Below are 18,620 nucleotides of genomic sequence, written 5' to 3'. Positions count from 1 at the left end.
ACTCCTGGCCCCAAGTGATCTTCCTGCCTCGGCCTTCCAAAGTGCTGGGATTACAGGCTTAAGCCACCACACCTGGCCAACCCTGTCTCTTAAAAATATTTTTTCCCCCTGATTCATGGGCTGCCAAATGGATATTGAGTCAGCAGACAAGAAAATTGCATTCATCTGCTTATACATCTCAGTTACCAGATGCATTGTCAGTGAGCAGAAATACTTTGAAAGGAGTCTTTCTTTCTCAGCAATAGGTCTCAACGATGAGCTTAAAACATACAGTAAACGGTGCCATAAACAGATGTGCTGTCATCCAGGCTTTGCTCTTCCATGTATAAAGCACAGGCAGAGTCAATTTCTTGAGGGACCTAGGATTTTTGGAATGGCAAATGAGCATTGGCTTCAACTAAAAGTGACCGGCTTCATTATCCCCAGCAAGAGTCAGCCTGTCCTTTGAAGCTTCGAAGCCAGCCATTGACTTCTCCTCTCCAGTTATGAAAGTCCTACATGGCCTCTTCTCCCAATACAAGGCTGTTTCATCTGCGTTGCAAATCTCTTGTCTACTGTAGCCACCTTCATCAATGCTCTTAGCCAGATCTTCTGGATAACTGGCTGCAGCTTCTCCATCAGCCCTTGCAGCTTCACCTTGCGCTTTTATGGAGACGGCTTCTGTCCTTAAGCCTCATGCACCAACCTCTGCTAGCTTCAAACTTTCCTTCTGCAGCTTCCTCACCTCTCTCAGCCCTCACAGAGTTGAAGAGACTTGGGGTCTTGCTCTGGATTAGGCGTTGGCTTAAAGGAATCCTATGGCTGCTTTGACCTTCCATCCAGACCATTAAAACCTCCTCCAGCAATGAGGTTGTTTTGTTTCCTTATCCTTCACGTGTTCACTGAAGGGGGACTTTTAATTTCCTTCCAGGACTCTTCCTTGGGCATCCACAACTTGGCTCACTGTTTGGCCCAAGGGGCGGAGCTTTCAGCCTGCCTCAGCCTTTCTCAGTAAGTTGAATCATTTCTAGCTTTTGATTTAAAGCGAGAGATGTCCACCTCTTCCTTTCACTTGGACACTTAAAAGGCCATTGTAGGGTTATTAATTGGCCTCATTTCAGTGCTGCTGTGTCTCAGGGAAGAGGGAGGCCTGAGGAATGGGAGAGAGATGGGGAATGGCTGACCGGTGGAGCGGTCAGAGCACACCGGACATTTATGGATGAAATCCACCGTTTTATATGGGTGTAGTCCACAGTGCCCCAAAACAATGATAATGGGAACATTGAAGATCATTGATCACAGATTCACATAACAGATATAATCATAATGAAAAAGGCTGAAATATTTGTAAAAATACTGAAATGTGACACAGACATGAAGTGAGCACGTACTGTTGAAAAAAATGTCACTGATGGACTTGCTGGAGGTGGGGTTGCCATGGAATGTTAATTTGTAAAAAATGCGCCCAGCACTTTGGGAGGCTGAGATGGGTGGATCACGAGGTCAGGAGTTCGAGACCAGCCTGGCCAACATGGTGAAACCCCTTTTCTACTAAAAATACAAAAATTAGCCGAGCATGGTGGCGCATGCCTGTAATCCCAGCTACTCAGGAGACTAAGGAAGGAGAATTGCTTGAACCCGGGAGGTGGAGGTTGCAGTGAGCCAAGGTCACTCCACTGTTCTTCAGCCTGGGCAACAGAGTGAAACTCCATCTCAAAGAAAAAAAAAATGGCATCTGTGAAGTACAACACATCGGTGTATAATAAAACAAGGTGTGGCCAGGCACAGTGGCTCATGCCTGTAATCCCAGCACTTTGGGAGACTGAGGCAGGTGGATCACGAGGTCAGGAGACCCAGGCCATCCTGGCCAACATGGTGAAACCCCATCTCTACTAAAAATACAAAAATTAGCTGGGCGTGGTGGCACACACTTGTAATCCCAGCTACTCGGGAGGCTGAGGCAGGAGAATTGCTTGAACCCAGGAGGCAGAAGTTGTGAGCTGAGATTGTGCCACTGTACTCCAGCCTGGTGACAGAGTGAAATTCCGTCTCAATAAATAAATAAATAAATAAATAAATAAATAAATAAATAAAACAAGGTATGCCTGTAACCCTCTTCGGGTTGGTTACAGAAGTCAGGTTTGCACATACACAGCTTTGGAGGACAACTCACCTGGGCCCAGGGGTGCTCAACTGCTCCCACCAGGGAAGAGGCAAAAGCGAGCACATGGAGGCCATCCCACTGGGCCCTTCCCACCCTGTCGTTTGGGCCAAGATCCTCGAGGGGCTGGGGACAGTGGAGAATGCGCAGATGGAGGTGGCCTGTGCAGGGTCCCACCTACCTGGGTCAGAGGCAGTGCTCAGGACAGCCACAGCCTCCCCCGCCCCGTGCCGTGCCCCCCGCAGCGAGGCACCTGGTGCTCAGGCACCTGCCCCGTGCAGGGTCCCCTGGTTTCTAAACTCTGTTGCTAAAGTTGCGTAAGTGGAGAGGAATGGGTCTGCCTTCCCCGACAGCAGGTGTGGGCTCTGCCTTCCCCGACAGCAGGTGTGGGCTCTGCCTTCCCTGACAGCAGGTGTGGGCTCTGCCTTCCCCGACAGCAGTGGTGCTTCCCTGGAGTATGGATCCGGGAGGGGACACCTGGAAGGCATGCCCGGGAATGGCAACGTGACACTGGCTTCTCACAGTGGCTTCTGGACTCTGCTTGGAAAATCGTTCCTTACAGAGATTCAAATGCCATCCCTGCACAGAAGAGAAATCTGTCAGAAATTACTCAACAGGGGGTGCATCCCTGTGTGCAGTCTGATGGTGAGGGGAGCCAGAGAGGGAGAAAACTGTTAGAAACAGCGAGAAGCAGTGGAGACGACACATGGGCCGTTCCTCCCCATTTTGGATCTAAGTTCAGCGTTCGGGGGACTCTGTGACATGTTGTCGGGGAGGGGCTGTGTGTGGATGAAGAGGGGCCCCCCCAGGAGCCGGCTTCAACGGGCTGGCTTCCCAGCACTGCAGCGGCTGAAACACAGAGCCCGGGGGTGGGGGGATTGGGGGGTGGGAAGGTCTGGGGGTGGTGGGCAGAGGGTCTGGGGGTCTGGGGGGTGGGGGGGCCTGAAAGGCAGTGAGCTTGGGGGGTGGGGGTCTGGGGGGCAGGGATTCTGGTGGGCTTGGGGGTTGGGGGGCCTGAGGGGTGGGGGGTCTGGGGGGTCTGGCAGGTGGGGGGCAGAGGGTCTGGGGGGTAGGGGTTCTGAGGGGCTTGGGGGGTGTGGGGCCAGAGGGGTGGGGGGTCTTGGGGGGGCCTGGGGGATGGGGGACCTAGGGGGTGGGTGTTTTGGGGGTTGGGGGCTCTGGGGGGTCTGGGGGGTCTGGGAGGTGGGGGATCTGGGGGGTGGGGGATCTAGGGGGTGGGGGGCCTAAGGGGTGAGGGTTCTGTGGGGTGGGGGGCCTGGGGGGGCAGGGTGTCTGGGGGTTCAATTGCAATATTCTAAAACTCCTCACCTTGCAGAGAATGGATTTATCATGGTGATACACGTAAACAAAATAAACCTTTTGTTAAAGTAACTTACACCACCTGTCTTGGAACTTCGATCCTGGCAGATGTCTCCTGTTGGTCTGAGTGGTTGTGGGAGCAGTGTCTGGTCACCATGAGATGCCTGCTCCCCTCACAAGTGGCTGTTGGTGACCCAGGGGGGGCATTTTCTCCGAATACCTGCGTGTGGTTCTGTGTCCTGTTTACACGTGAGTCTGGCCTCGGTGAGGCTGCTGCTTTTCCCCTGCGTTTCTGTCTTCTCATCCATGTAAGGGGTGCCAGCTAAGAACTCCGCTTGCAGAGGAAGCGGGATGGCTGAGCTGCTTTCAGACGCAGCAGCATAAACACAGGGGGTCCTTATGAGACACAGGGGGTCCTTACCTGACACAGGGGGTCCTTACCTGACACAGGGGGTCCTTACCGGACACAGAGGGTCCTTACTGGACACAGGGGGTTCTTACCAGACACGGGGTTCCTTACCAAACACAGGGTATCCTTACCAGACACGGTAGGTTCTTACCAAACATGGGGCTCCTTAGTGGACACAGGGGGTTCTCACCCAACACAGGGGCTTCTTACCAAACACAAGGGTTCTTATCAGACACAGGGGAGCTCTGCTGGGCAGCCCAGCTGCTCCTGGCTCCTGGTGGCAGGAGCCTGGGGACATGTTCTGGACCGAGATAAAAGGTCTGTGCCAGGGAAAGATGAAGATAGAAGAGCTGGCCAGTGGACTGACTGGGTTTAAAGTGTCTAAAGGAGCGACTGGATCCTGAAGTGGGAGGGACCCAGACGCCCGTGGATGACAGCTGATGTCCACTCACGCCAGCAAGCTGCCTTCAGAAGGGGCTGCTGCCTGGGCAGTGGCCTCTGGCTTCCCGCAGGTGCCAACATCTGCCTGCTGGGTGCCTGAGGAGCCTGGGGAGTCCAGTGCCCGACTCACAGTGGTGAAGATGGGCCCTGATCAGGGTTGCTTTGAGCAAACGCTGTCTCCTAGTCTCCTGCCCTGGGGTCCTCCTGGACCCTCTCCCTCCCTCAACCCTTGGACCAGTATGTCTTGGGATGTGGCCGCACCGCTGCAGGGCCCGAGACCCTTTCAGGGGACTCAGAAGGTAAAATCTACATTCACAACGACACTCGGATGATATTCACTGGGTTCATAGTGTTGGCATTACAGGGGTGTGGCAAAAGCTGCTCCAAAGTCGTAGAACTGCCGGTGCCTGCGAAGGAAACGGGCCATGGCCAGGCCTGGGTGGGCAGTGCCTGCCCCAGGGTCTCTCCCAGAGTCCCTCCCAGCGTCTCTCCCCAGAGTCTCCCAGGGCCTCCCCCAGGGCCTCCCCCAGGATCTCTCCCAGAGTCTCTCCTCAGGGTCTCCCCCCAAGGTCTCTTCCAGGGTCTCCCCGGGTCTCTCCTCCAGCGTCTCTTCCTCAGTGCCACCCTCTCAATGTCTTTGCTCTCAGAGATAAATAAAAAGCCACCTTCACTTATAAATGTCCTTGACAAGGCAGGAAAAGTATTATTTTTTGAATCTCAATCGTTGACCACACACCCTGTTAATATTCTTTTAACAAAACAGGACACACACCGTCAGGCTTCTGCTAACACGAGAACGGTGACGCCTGGAGGAGGAGAGACTGTGCTCGGCTTTGAGCTGTGAGTTGAACTCGCTGCTTTTCTTCTTAATCCAACACTATTTCTATTTGAAAGAATGACTGAGGGAAAACTGTCATTACCCAGGCTTCGGTACTGGGCATATACTTTCTCAAAAATGAGCAAAGTGAACTTGTCACTTTGAGGAAAACACTGACAACATTTGGTGCTAATGATGAAATCTGAACTTTCAGACAAAAATTAGAATTTTGGATAACTGGTGTCTGTCGCTGTCTCTGACAGCTTCCCAATATTTAACAGCCTTTCCAGCGGGGTTACTGGTGATGTGAAAATATGTGATCTTTTGATATTGAATATAAAATGTGCCAACACTTGGAAGATCTGCCTCATTCACTGAGCCAGTATTTCCAAATGGCCGGCGCATGATGTTATAAAATCATGAACACGAGAAAAAGTTCCACACAGAGTGTGAGACAGAACCAAGGAGCTTGGCACACGGAGGACAGCCGGCCCAGTGATGTGGGCCAGATCCCAGCTAACCGTCAACACGCCAGCCACAGTGACCTGAGCGGTCTTCTATGGCGCTCTTCCCTTTGCTAACCACACATCTCCGCGAGGATGCATTTTCTTCAAAAATTACAACCAAAATAACATGTAGAAGATTGAATATGAACCAGTTATGGGAATGTAACTGTCCTCTATTAAGCCAGAAATTAAAGAGGCTGATACATGTTTATCTGCCTACAGTATGTAATACATATGTGTTATACACATAAATACATACACATATAAAATGTCCTCCTCACTAGTTTTTTTGATTTGAAAAATCTAGTTAGTTTTTATAAAAATGTTATGTCAACATAGGATGAGTTCATAATGCTAATTTTAAATGAACCAATCAATCAATATTGATAATTTTCTCGAATTTACCACATGGCATATATTGATAGATCTAAGCCATGTAAACCAAGGCTCTTTGAAGTCTTTACCCATTTTTCAAAGTGTAAAGTTTGAGACCTGCTGGCAGGGGAGGCTGTCTGCAAGCCTGGTGGCCTGTGATCACGGCTCCCCAGCCGGAGTTGAGGGGAAGCAGGTGAGTCTGAACAGAGGCTGGCCGCACTCTGCACACAGTGGGTGTTGAGTACAAAGCTGGTAACTGCTTGAGCAAACTTCCCTCCCAGAAAGGAGGCCTGGCACCCAAGGCACCTGCTGTGGACAGGGTGGTCTCTCTCCAGAGCGAGGCTCCTGTGAACAGCTCTGTGACTCCCCTCTCGCACCCCGTCCCAGCTGGGCCGCCAGCTCACTGTGGGCCATGGCTTTTCTAGGAGCAGATCTTTCTGTCCATCTGGGGCTGAATGTTTGTATTTTCAGGGGCACCTGCTGTATGCAGCATCTGCTAAAGCCCAAATTTTGACAGACATCCGTATCAGCCAGGAAGGGCTGGTTACCAGCTCAGCCTTCGAAGAAAGAATAAACAAAATATGTCTACATTTTCTCTTGGTGAATTAGTACCTTTGAAAGCAGAAGGCTGCTATTCTTTCTTGCTGCTTTGAACTCGCTTCATAATAAGGAAACGCTCACTATATTCTTCACAGTCGTCACTGTTAGACTGTCTCCTTCGGGAATTGTTAAAACGGCAGTCATTGGCCAGCTTTGGTTCTTTATTTCTTATTTGATGGACACCCATGTAAATAACATACTGCAGTTTGCAAACAGATATATGCTATTTACATACTAAAGAGTATTTGTGAGCCCACCCTGAAGCTCGTCTACCCTGCCCATGGAGTTCGGTTCCGCACAGACACTAGGATGCACGTTTAGAACCGGGTCCTATTGAATGCACTGGGGTCTCGGCTGCTTGACTTGCACGGCGAGGCCTCACTTAATTCCAAGGAACGGCCACACTTCTCACTGTGATGTGGCAATTTATACCACATCTAAGGCTCAGATCTTTTGGCCTCATTTGAGTTACTTGCATTTTGGTGTCGCTGGTGCGAGGGCTTAGGGTTAATGTCTGCAAGTGCATTTGGATCTTGCTAGGGAGAATCCCAGCCACTACCTGCTGCAGGGGGGGTGGAGATGGGGGCGCACAGAGGCATTGCACGGGCAGCCCAGGAACGGGGGCTCCCAAGCACTGGGAGGGGGATGTTTTCATGCTGGGCATGGCCTCCAGTGCTTCCTGAGACTGCGTTGTGCGTCTTCCTAAGACTAAGACTCTGTGGTGCACCCAGGGTGGGAAGGCCTGACTCCTCCTTCTCCTCAAGACCTAAATATGCCCACCTAGCTGTAAGAGGGTTGTGAGCACCCAACCCTTATTCTGAAGGCTAATACCTTGAATGGTTTTTTCCTAGTGGTGCTCTCTCAGTCAATGCTGTGTATTCACACTGTGTAACCTGCCATGGAGTTGGTAAAACTGTCAAGCACGGTTCTCGTTCACAACGAGCTTACAGTCTTGAGGGGAGATAAGCCTCAACCAGAAACATCACAGACTGTTGTGGTCTAAGCCACTATTTGGCGATTCAGCGTCCAGGACACGCAGAGCACAGTGGTCGGGAGAACGGAGCGGCCCTCAAGGAAGCTTCACCAGGAGGCTTAGCTCAGTGGGCGTGGTCTGAGCTGGGTCTTGAGGGTTGCATGGGAGTCCGGTAGACAGACACAGAGAGAAAGGCAAGGAGAAGGGGCTTTGAGCAATGAAGGTGCAGAGGCGGGACAGCAGAAAGGCCGAGGTGCGTAGGGTGGGGATGTGTGTTGGAAGCAGAATGGACATGGCCAGAGGGAACTTAGGAGAGTCATGTCGGACAGGAAGGCCTGGCCGGACGCCATGGAACAGGTTGGCAGATTGGGTTGGCCTCTGCCAACTCTCACGGGGGTTATCGTCTTTTCTCTTTTGATGGTTTTGGGACCTTCTCAAGTTTCATTGTGATGTGTGTCCAGGTGTGAACTTCTTTTTATTTATCTTACTTGGAACTGGTTTGGCTTCTTAGATCTGCAGATTAGTCTTTTATTGGTTCTGGGATTCTTATCCCTTAACCATTTAACTATCACCTCTGCCTGTTTTCTTTCCCCTCTCCTTCTGGAACTTCAGTTAGACGCTATGTTGTTCTGTGCAGGAAATGCACGAGTGTAGAAGAAAAGGCACACACAACACTTTTAGGAGAAAACAGCCTTTATCCCAAGTATATGGCAATACAGATACAATAAACAAATCATATAATTAGCAAATGATATAATAAGGGAATTGCGATGGGAAGGGGAGAAGGGAGAAGATATAGCTCTTCTGTAACGAGTTGTTTGGCATGAGGCGCAGTCACGAGGGCCCTTTGCTACTGGGCTCAAGGAACACGAAAAGGTCAACTCGTTTTTGCGATTATCTATTGTTTTTCAATAGCTAACGTATAGGAATGGATTGAAATAGGGATTTCTCCGAAACAGCGCTGGATGAACCCCTCAAGGGGCTCACACAACCTGTTCCGGGACTTGGTGACCATTGTTTGTGTCCATGTCCAATTGAGTTCACGTTTGATATTTAACTTTTCCTCCACGTGTGTTAGGCTTTATTCTTCATGTGTTTTAGTTTCTATTTAAATATTTGCATGTTTTTGGTTCTTTGTGTTTTGTTCTGGATCATTTCTCCACATCTGTGTTCTAGTTTACTAACCCTCCCTTCAGTCGTGTTTAATTTGTTGATAAACCCATCCATCAAATTTTACATTTTATTTACACTTTCAATTCTCAGAATTCTGTTTTTTTCCAGTGAGGTTGTTGTTTTAATATTGGTCATTGCTCATATTTTGGAATTTTATTTGATTTCTTTAAACATGTTAAACATATTTAATTTCCATTTTGTATTCCATAATATAATTTTGAAATATTTGTATGGTTGATTATTGTTTCTGCTGAATCTTGTTCCTGGTAACTTATGTCTTTGTGGATTTGTGAGTTTTGACTGTAAGCTCATATTTTTTGAAAGTTTATGTGCCAAATTTTTTTCTCTCAACTTTTTTTTTTTTTTTTTTTTTTGAGACAGAGACTCTCTTTGTTGCCCAGGCTGGAGTGCAGTAGCGTGATCTTGGCTCACTGCAACCTCTGCCTCCCAGGTTCAAGCAATTCTCCTACCTCAGCCTCCCGAGTAGCTGAGATTACAGTTAAGTGCCACCACACCTGGCTAAAGTTTGTAATTTTAGTATAGACGGGGTTTCACCATTTTGGCCAGGCTGGTCTCGAACCTTCCTGACCTTGGGTGATCCACCCATCTCAGCCCCTCAAAGCGCTGGGATTACAGGTGTGAGCCACCACACCCGGCCTCTCTCAACTTTTATTTTAGATACAGGGGGGTCCATGCGCAGGTCTGTTACATGGGAATATTGCAGTCGGTTAGTGAGTGTGTGTGTCTTTTTGGTATAATGATCTATTTTCCTTTGAGTATATGCCCAGCAACAGGACTGCTGGGTCCAATGGTAGCTCTGTTTTAAGTCTGAGAAATCTCCAAACCGATTTCCACAATGGCTGGACTAATTTACAGTCCCACCAACAGTGTATAAGGGTTTCCTTTTCTTCACAGTCTCACCAACAGCAGTTATTTTTTGACTTTTTAATAATTGCCATTTTGGCTGACTTGAGATGGTCTCTCATTGTGGTTCTGACTTGCACATCTCTCATGATCAGTGATGATGAGCATTTTTCATGTTTGTTGGCTGCTTGTGTGTTTTCTTTTGAGATGTGTCTATGTCCTTTGCCCATTTTTTCTTTTTTAATTAATTAATTAATTAATTTATTTATTTTTATTATACTTCAAGTTCTAGGGTACATGTGCATAACGTGCAGGTTTGTTACATATGTATACTTGTGCCATGTTGGTGTGCTGTACCCATCAACTCGTCAGCACCCTTTGCCCATTTTTAAATGGGGTTATTTGTTTTTTGCTTGTTGATTTGTTTAAGTTCCCTGTATATTCTGGATATTAGACTTCTGTCAGTGCATACTTTGTCAATATTTTCCCTCATCCTGTAGGTGTCTGTTTAGTGTATTGATGCTTCATTTTGTTGTGCAGATGCTCTTTAGTAAATTAGTCTCTACTGGCAATTTTTGTTTTTGTCGCAATTGTTATTGGGGATTTAGTAAAAAGTTCTTTGCTAAGGCCAGAGTCAAGAAGGGAGAAGATTTCCTAGGCTTTCTTCAAGAATTTTTATTGTTTGAAGTCTTAGAGTTAAATCTGATTCATCTTGAGCTAATTTTTGTATATCGTGAAACATAAGGGTCCAGTTTTATTTTTCTGCATATGGCTAACCGGTTATCCCAGCACCACATATTGAACAGGGAGTCCTTTCCCCATTGCTTCTTTTTGTCATCCTTGTCGAAGACCATATAGTCATAAGTGTGAGGCTTATTTCTGACTTTCTATTCTGTTCCATTGGTCCATGTGTCTGTTTTTGTACCGGTACCATTTTGGTTATTACATCCTTAGAGTATAGTTTGAAGTTGGGTAATATGATGCCTCTAGCTTTGTGTTTTTACTTAGTGTTGCTTTGGTTATTTGGGCTTTTTTTTTTTCTTTTTTTTGTTCCATGTGAATTTTAGCATAGATTTAAAAAACAATTCTGTGAAGAATGACGTTGGTAGTTTGATACGAATAGCACTGAATCTATACATTGCTTTGGACAGTATGTCCATTTTAAGAATATTAATTCTTCCAGTTCATGAACATGAAATTTTTTTCCATTTGCTTGTGTTGTTTCTGATTTCTTTCAGCAGTCCTTTGTAGTTCTCTTTGTAGAGATCTTTCACCTCCTTGGTTAGCTGCGTTCCTAGGTATTTCATTTTCTTTGTGGCTTATTGTAAACAGGGTTATGTTCTTGATTGATTCTCAACTTCGACATTATTGTTGTAGAGAAATGCTACTGATTTTTGTGCATTGATTTTGTATCCTGAAATTTTACTGAGCAAGTTTATCAGGTCTAGTAGCCTTTTGGTGGAGTCTAGGATTTTCTAGGTATAGAATCGTATCGTTAGCAAAGAGGGAGAGTTTGACTTCTTCTTTTCCTATTTCGATGCCTTTTATTTCTTTCTCTTGCCTGATTGCTGTGGCTAGGACTTCCTTTGCCTTTTTTTTTTTTGAAGCCAGAATGGAAGGTGGGTTTCTTAATCAAAATTTGGCCTTGTTTTATTTATTTATGTTGACAACTGCTTTCACATGGAGTTTGGTCTTTGAGAATCCCTTACTGTCTGGCCAATCATTACTGCATTTAAAAGCTGTTTCAGCATTTTAAATTGTTTTCAGAAGGAGGAAATAGGGTTCTTGATTTGTTGCCTTGCTGGAAATGGACACCTACCCATTCTCTTTAACCTGGAGTTTCTTTTCTTTTTACACAGAGAACTAATTTTTTAATTTTTATTTTGTTAAAATCAGCTTTACTGAGACATAATTTACATAACAGAAATTCAGCTATTTGCTGTTCATTGTTTAATACTTCTTGACAAATTTCTGGATTCACCTAACTACCACCACCATCAACATAAAGAATATTCTCACCACTCCCAAAAGTTATCTGTTTGCAGTCAATTCCCTCCTCCAGTTCCTGACTCCAGGCTGCCACCCTTCTGTGTGTGTCTCTATTGCTTTGCCTGCTATAGACTTCTGTGTACTCGAGGTCATGTGGTACGGATCCTCTTGTGTTGCACTCTTTCTCTTAGCATAATTGAAAGAGATTTATCTGTGTTGTGCTTTATCAGAAGTTCATTTCTTTTCATTCTAAACAGCATTTTATTGATATAGGTATCTATGAGGGGTTTGGCTCCCATGAGTCTAGAGGCTGAGAAGTCCAATAGCAGGCTGTCTGCCTGCCTGGAGACCCTGGGATGAAGACAGCGTGGCTCAGGCCAAGGCCAAAGGCCTCGGAACTGGGGAAGCTGGTGGTGTAATTCTCAATTCAAGGCTGAAGGCCGGAGAACCTGAGGGGCTGCCGGTGTGCACCCTGGAGTTCAAAAGCCAGGGGGCTGGAGTTCTATGTCCAAGGACAGGAGAAGAGGAGAGTCCCAGCTCCAGGAGGGAGAGGAATTCAACTGTCCTCTGCCTTTTCTGTCCTCTCCAGGCAGCTGAGGGGGATTGAGAGAGGTGAGAGGTGCCACCACACTGAGGGCAGATCTTCCCTGCTGAGTCCGTCCAGACTCGCATGCGAAGCTCCTCCAGAAACAGCCTCCCAGACACACAGATGGAACTTGCTTTACCAGTTCTCCAGGAGCCCCTCAATCCAGGTGCGTTGACACCCAGAGTCAAGCTTCACAAGCACCTTTGTTGAGATTAGCGGCCCGCACAGGCATGGCCTTCCCTGGAGCCTGTCCCGTTCTGTTGTCTGCGCCTGTCCTTGTGCCCACACCCTCCTGTCTGGGTGCCACAGCTTCACAGCTTGTCTCAAATCAGAGCCCGGAAGCCCTCAGCCCTCTGCTTTTCATGTTCCGGTTGCCTTGGCGAGTCCACCCTTTGCTTTCTGACATGGATTTTGGAACCGCTTGTCCTTTGGGCCCCCATGGCTTCCATCTGGAGCCCTGCAGGGGCCTCCAGGAGTCTCCTGGCTCTGTCTGACCTTCCCCCAACATGGGGTTTTGTTCCAAAACTTTTGTTGATTTCTGTTCACTTCACTGTATGAAAGAGAATTGTCTTTTTCCACAGACCTGCTAGGATTCGTCAGTCGTTAAAACGTCCTGGTTATTAAAATGAGCAAGGCATTTTATTTTTCTTCATACTTTGGTCATAATATTATGCGTGTAATTGTTTTCTCCTAAATCCAATTTTGATTTCTTACAAGGGCTAATGAGAGTTATCATGCTTTTTGCTCCAAATTGTGTTTCTGCTAAAAATGTGAATCATTAGCTCTAAGCCACAGGGGTTGACTTGGGCCACCAGGTCGAAGATGAAAGTGTCCACAGGCCACGAGGCCGCTTTGTGCTCCTGGCCACTGCCCCAGGTGGCCAGAGAGAGGCTGAAGGTGCCCTATCCTGGCCTGTCTGACCTCATCAATCCTCTCCACCATCCCCACTGGCAACTCCGGCTCCTCTGGCTCACCAAGTGGAGGGACAGAGGGGGCAAGGTCACCAAATGAGTGACAGCCATTGAAATTAATGCAAAAATCACAATTACTTTTGCACCAACCTAATAAAATGTTCCGGTGCTTAAACTGGGAAATGCTGCCAATTCCCAGATGGACTTTCCCCCATCCCCTTCATCTTAATTTTTCTCAAATTGGGGTTCAGCTAGGGTGATCAACCCTTCCGGTTTGCTCTGGAATTCCTTGGTTTTAGCACTGAAAGTCCTGCCACCCAGGAACCCCCCGGGTCTTGGGCCCGTCTGGGATGGTCGGCCGCCCTGGCTACAGCTTATGGCCCGTTCTGGGTAGTTTTCTGTTTTCCTTCCAACAAGCTATTATGAAACCGATGATATATTTCATAACTGGTGGAGTCTGAAAACCCGGGAACGGAGCCCAATTCCCCTGCGGGAGAGCCACATGTTCATTAAAGGCCTCCAGGAATTCTAATCTTTCCTGAGCACGGGCCACTTTCAGGGCCATCTATTAACACCTGCAGAGCCATGCTCCGTGGGAGCCACCCTGAGAAAGGCTGCTCAGCGACAGGACGTTTGTGCAGAGAGCCCAGGGAGTGCAGGAATACATCCCTGTCACAAAGAGCCGCGCCCTGGGCCTTGCTGCCCTCTGGAGAGATAAGGTGCCTAGCAACAGGAATTAGCTAGTGAGGGGGAGGGAGGACTGCTTTGTAACTTAAAAGCAAACGAATCTGACCATCTAGCTTCTGACCTCTGATGGGAGATGGCGTTCCTTCCTTCACTGAGCACGGACCTGTAGGGTGCCCAGCATGGGATGGCGCTCCCTGGCTCCTGCCCTCACGGGGCTTCCAGTCTACAAGTAAACAAACACATCAAATAATTCTGAAATGTGACAGGTGCTGGGATGGGCCAAGGAGGGTGTGGAAGGGGCTTTCTACTCTATCTAGGAAGGTGGTAGGGATGTTTCTGAGCAGGGGAATTGCAGTGGAGACCTGAAGGATGACAGGCTGTCAGCCTGGACAAGGGGGTTTAGTGATGGTAGTAGCCTGAGTCTGTCTGGTGGAGGGGCTTGTTGCAGCCAATGCCCAGGACAGCAAAGAGGTTGGTGGGTGCTCTCAGAGAACTGAGAGGGGTCCATGTACCTGGAGGGGAGGGGAGGGAAGAGGACGTGGCGAGAGAAGCTTATGTGGGACCTGATCTCATTAGGGAACCGGGAATGTAGGAAAGCCACGGCGATACTGTTTTAAAATCAATTCCCATTCCTTGCCAGTCACGACGCAAGGTCGTCAGATGTTTATGGCTAAGGAAGGAGTTTAGTAATGCCTGCAACGGCAAACTCCCAGGAGAGCAGACGTCCAGATGTCCTGACACCTCATGACCACGCATGCTTTTAAGATAGCTATAGTCATGCTTTGATGTACTTACGCACTAAAGTGTCAAGGATAACTTTCTTTAAATCTACAAAGTACTACATTTTGTCCCACTGTCAATCTACCTGCACGTAGACATAACTTAGTTTAGCTTTTACATAGATAAGACCCCCACATAAGAATAGTTTAAAACAAAGACGGCACAATCCTCCTCTTGCTTTCTGAGGACACCCTACTTTGTATCTGAGCAGCTTTCAGTAAACTCTCTCTTCTCCATGAACTCTGCAACTTGCTCTGAATTCCTTCCTGCTGGAGATCCAAGAACCCTCTCTTGGGGTCTGGATTGGGACCACTTTTTCTGGCAATGATGTGAATTGTGCTTTGGAACATTGTTTGGGCTGTGTGGGTAGGGTGGGCCATGAGGGCAGAGTGGCGGTGGGAGCCAGCGTCCTGGGCCGGAGGTGATGGCCGCCTGATCCAGTGGGGTTGGAGGGATGAGAGGGGATTCCAGATGGAACTCCAGGGTAACCAAAGCAGAGTGGAGGCAAGGGTAATACCTGCATTTCTGTCCAGAGTCAGGGATTGTGGAGCCTGGGGACATAAGGAGGATGTGTGGGGAGGACAGTGGTGTAATTTCTAGTGGCGTGAAAATGCAACTCTCCACTCTGAAACTTCACAGGGGCTGAGGAATGCAAGGCGGGGTGGGGCAGGCCTTGGCGGGGGTGACAGTGAGACATTCCAGCACCTCCCATGGTTGTTCTGAGCTGCTCTTGGGTGGGATGTGGAGTGGGAGATCATGGGCTTAGCTTGCACCTTGATGAGTTCTGCGATTTGCAAAGTGGGAAAGGCATTGAGTGAGCCGGGCTGTTGGTCTACAGCTAAATGAGGGAAGTGAATTTCAGTCCTACCCCAGGGGCCAGCGGGAGGGGGTTGCTGGGACACAGAGAGAAGGGAGGAAGGAGGCGGGCAGGTGGGAGAACTGGGAAGAGATTCAGCACCTGAGAGCTCCACAGCCCCAGGGACCCCCATGTGACTTGCCATGGCTCCCACGTCTGAGGCCTGCTCCTGCTGTGCTCCCAAGCCCTCTGCAGGTGGAGGAAAAGGGGCAAATACCTCGTTTGCATTGGGGCAGGGGCAGCAAAGAGCCCAGGGCGAGATGCAGAGGCCAGGTCCCCAGCGAGGGAGACAGAGCATCAGAGAGAGAGGCCGTGAAGACGCGGCCCTGTCCCACCAGGAACCCCGGGAGATGCTGCAGGGACCTGCGGTTTCCTCCGAAAGCCTGGAGGACCTGAGACCCTGGGGTCACCTGTTACAGATGGCAGCCTGGGGGCGGGGACACGTGTGGGTCCCACGGGCTGAGATGTTCCAGGATCAGTGCCTTGTAGGAGGACCCTGCTTCCCTGCGAATCCCAGTCCTGGGCCACCCTTTGGTGTATTTGTGAAACAAAGCGCGGTGCTGAATTGACCTTGGAGGAATGGTGGTTTCCCTGGGGTAGGACTTGGCCGAAACTTTTCCCTGACTCTGCCCTCCATGGCTGAGTTCTCAGTCTGATAGTGCATCAGATTGACCTGACACAGGGGACCCCGGCCGAAAGGGCATCTCTCTGGGTGCTGCTGTGTTGAGGGCGGCGGGGTCATCCCTGCTCAGCCTGGAGCAGGTTGGCTGACCTCTCAGATGCGTGGTTTACTTTGGAATGGAGCTCTTACCTCCCGCCCTGGGCCGGCACTGGCAGGGGCCCCATGAACCCCAGCTGCAGGTGCTGCTGAGCTAGGGCCCTGGGTGGCCCAGGTGTGACTCAGGCTTGGTCTGCTGGGGAGTCCTTGCCTTTGGCACACACTCCTTTGAGTTAATTTTTCTTCCTCTCAGAGGAAAGGAGATGAAGTGCCTGTTGGTAGACTGGCCCCAACTCACTATGGCTTTGTTTGGCTTTAGCTATGACAAATGCCAAAGATGAAAGGCTTGATGAATATTATTTCAGAGGATAGTATCAAATGAACCATCATTGCTGTCAAATTATGTTTAAATATGCTCTGTTTACAAAATCAATTATGCCATACAGAAAGTAAATAATGTCCCGAGTGGGCAAAGCTAAAAGTAATCATCCAATCAATTATTAATAAAAATTCTTCAAGTACGGAATCTCTAAATATGGCCCCTTGGATGCTAACAATAAGGTCTCATGTTTATAAAGCACTATACGTGTGTGTATATATATGTGTGCGTATATATACACATATATACATACACTATATGTGTGTGTATATATATACACGTGTGTGTGTATAGATATACACGTGTGTGTGTATATATATACGTGTGTGTGTATATATATACGTGTGTGTGTGTGTATATGTTGTGGAGGTTGCAGTGAGCCCAGATTGCACTACCACATTCCAGCCTGGGCGACAGAGGGAGACCCTGTCTCAAACCACAACAACAGCAAACAAAACAATGAAATGACAAATGCTTATCTGTCAAAGGTCTTGTATCCAGAATATACAAAGAACACCAAAACGCAACAGTAGGAAACTATACCTATGTGTGTGTATATATATATTCCTAGGGGTCGGGGAGAGGGTATCAAGTACTGCGCTCTCTCCTTACTTCACAGGAAGGCTTTCAGAATTGCCGCTGGAATCCAAGGTGGGCTTCAGGGACTATGGCTCTCATCTCTGTCTTTATGGAACCCTTCTCAGGCAATTGTCAAGATCAGATGAAAGAGGGTCTTTTTCCTTAAGCCACAAAGCATGGTGCACTTACAGAGCTTTTCTGATATGAGATGTATCCTGCCTGCCATCCAAACTTCTGCAACACAGAGAATGTGGGAATTTTACAGCTACTGTTTATTGGGCACTTACTTTGAGATTCCCACGTGCTGAGCATTTATATACAACATGTGACGTGGCCATCACGGCCACACTAAGCACACAGGCTGTTCAATACAGAAAGGAAGGCCCTGTGTGCCATGGTGCGGAACAACTGGATACCTAGATGCAAGAAAAAGAAAACTCTCCACCCAGTCCCTGCACAATAAACAACAATAAATAAACAATAAATAAAAAATAAATAAACCCAAAATGGATCATAGACTGAAATGTGAATCCCACAGCTATAAATCTTCCTGGAGAATGTACGAGATGATTTTTACAAGCTTAGGTTAGGCAAGGGATCTTAGAGGTAACGTGAAACAAAACACTCCTTGATGGAATTTTATCAAAATTAAAAGTTTTGCTTTTCAAAATACATTTCTAAGCTGGGCATGGTGGCTCACACCTGAAATCCCAGCACTTTGGGAGGCTGAGGTGGGCAGATCACTTGAGGTCAGGAGTTCGAGACCAGCCTGATCAACATGCCAAAACCCTGTCTCTATTAAAATTATAAAAATTAGCCAGGCTTGTTGGCAGGCGCCTGTAGTTCCAGCTACTCGGGAGGCTGAGGCAGGAGAATCGCTGAACCTGGGAGGCGGAGCTTGCAGTGAGCTGAGATTGAGCCATTGCACTCCAGCCTGGGCAACAGAGGGAGACCCTGTCTCAAACCACAACAGCAAACAAAATAATGAAATGACAAGTGCTTATCTGTCTAAGGGCTTCGGTCCAGAACACACAAAGAACACCAAAACTCGACAGTAAGAAAACAAAAGCCCCATTTTAAAATTGGGCGAGAAATTTGGACAGACCCTTCACTAAAGCGAATGTCCAGATGGTAAATAAGCACTTAAAAAAAAAAAATGCTGCACATCATTAGTCATCAGGAAAATGCAAATAACAGCTGCGTGAAAACATCACGTCACACCTACTGAAAAGGCTGAAAAGGATATAAAACAACACCCACAGACAATGCGGCCCGCCCCAGGCCGGCACTGGCAGGTGCCTCATGAACCCCAGCTGCAGGTGCTGCCGAGCTGGGCCCTGGGTGGCCCAGGTGTGACTGTGGGAACCTGGCTATCGAAGCTCTCGCATCACTGGTGGGAACGCAATATGGTGCCGCAGCCAAGGCGGAAAAGCAGTGTGGGGGTTTCTCACACAGTTAAACACACTCTTGCCCAATGATCCAGCAATGGCTCTATGGGGCGTTCACCCAAGGGAAAT

Source organism: Rhinopithecus roxellana, chromosome 11 (assembly GCF_007565055.1).
Source record: "Rhinopithecus roxellana isolate Shanxi Qingling chromosome 11, ASM756505v1, whole genome shotgun sequence".
Classification (NCBI taxonomy): Eukaryota; Metazoa; Chordata; class Mammalia; order Primates; family Cercopithecidae; genus Rhinopithecus; species Rhinopithecus roxellana.
This window is presented reverse-complemented; position numbering follows the sequence as displayed.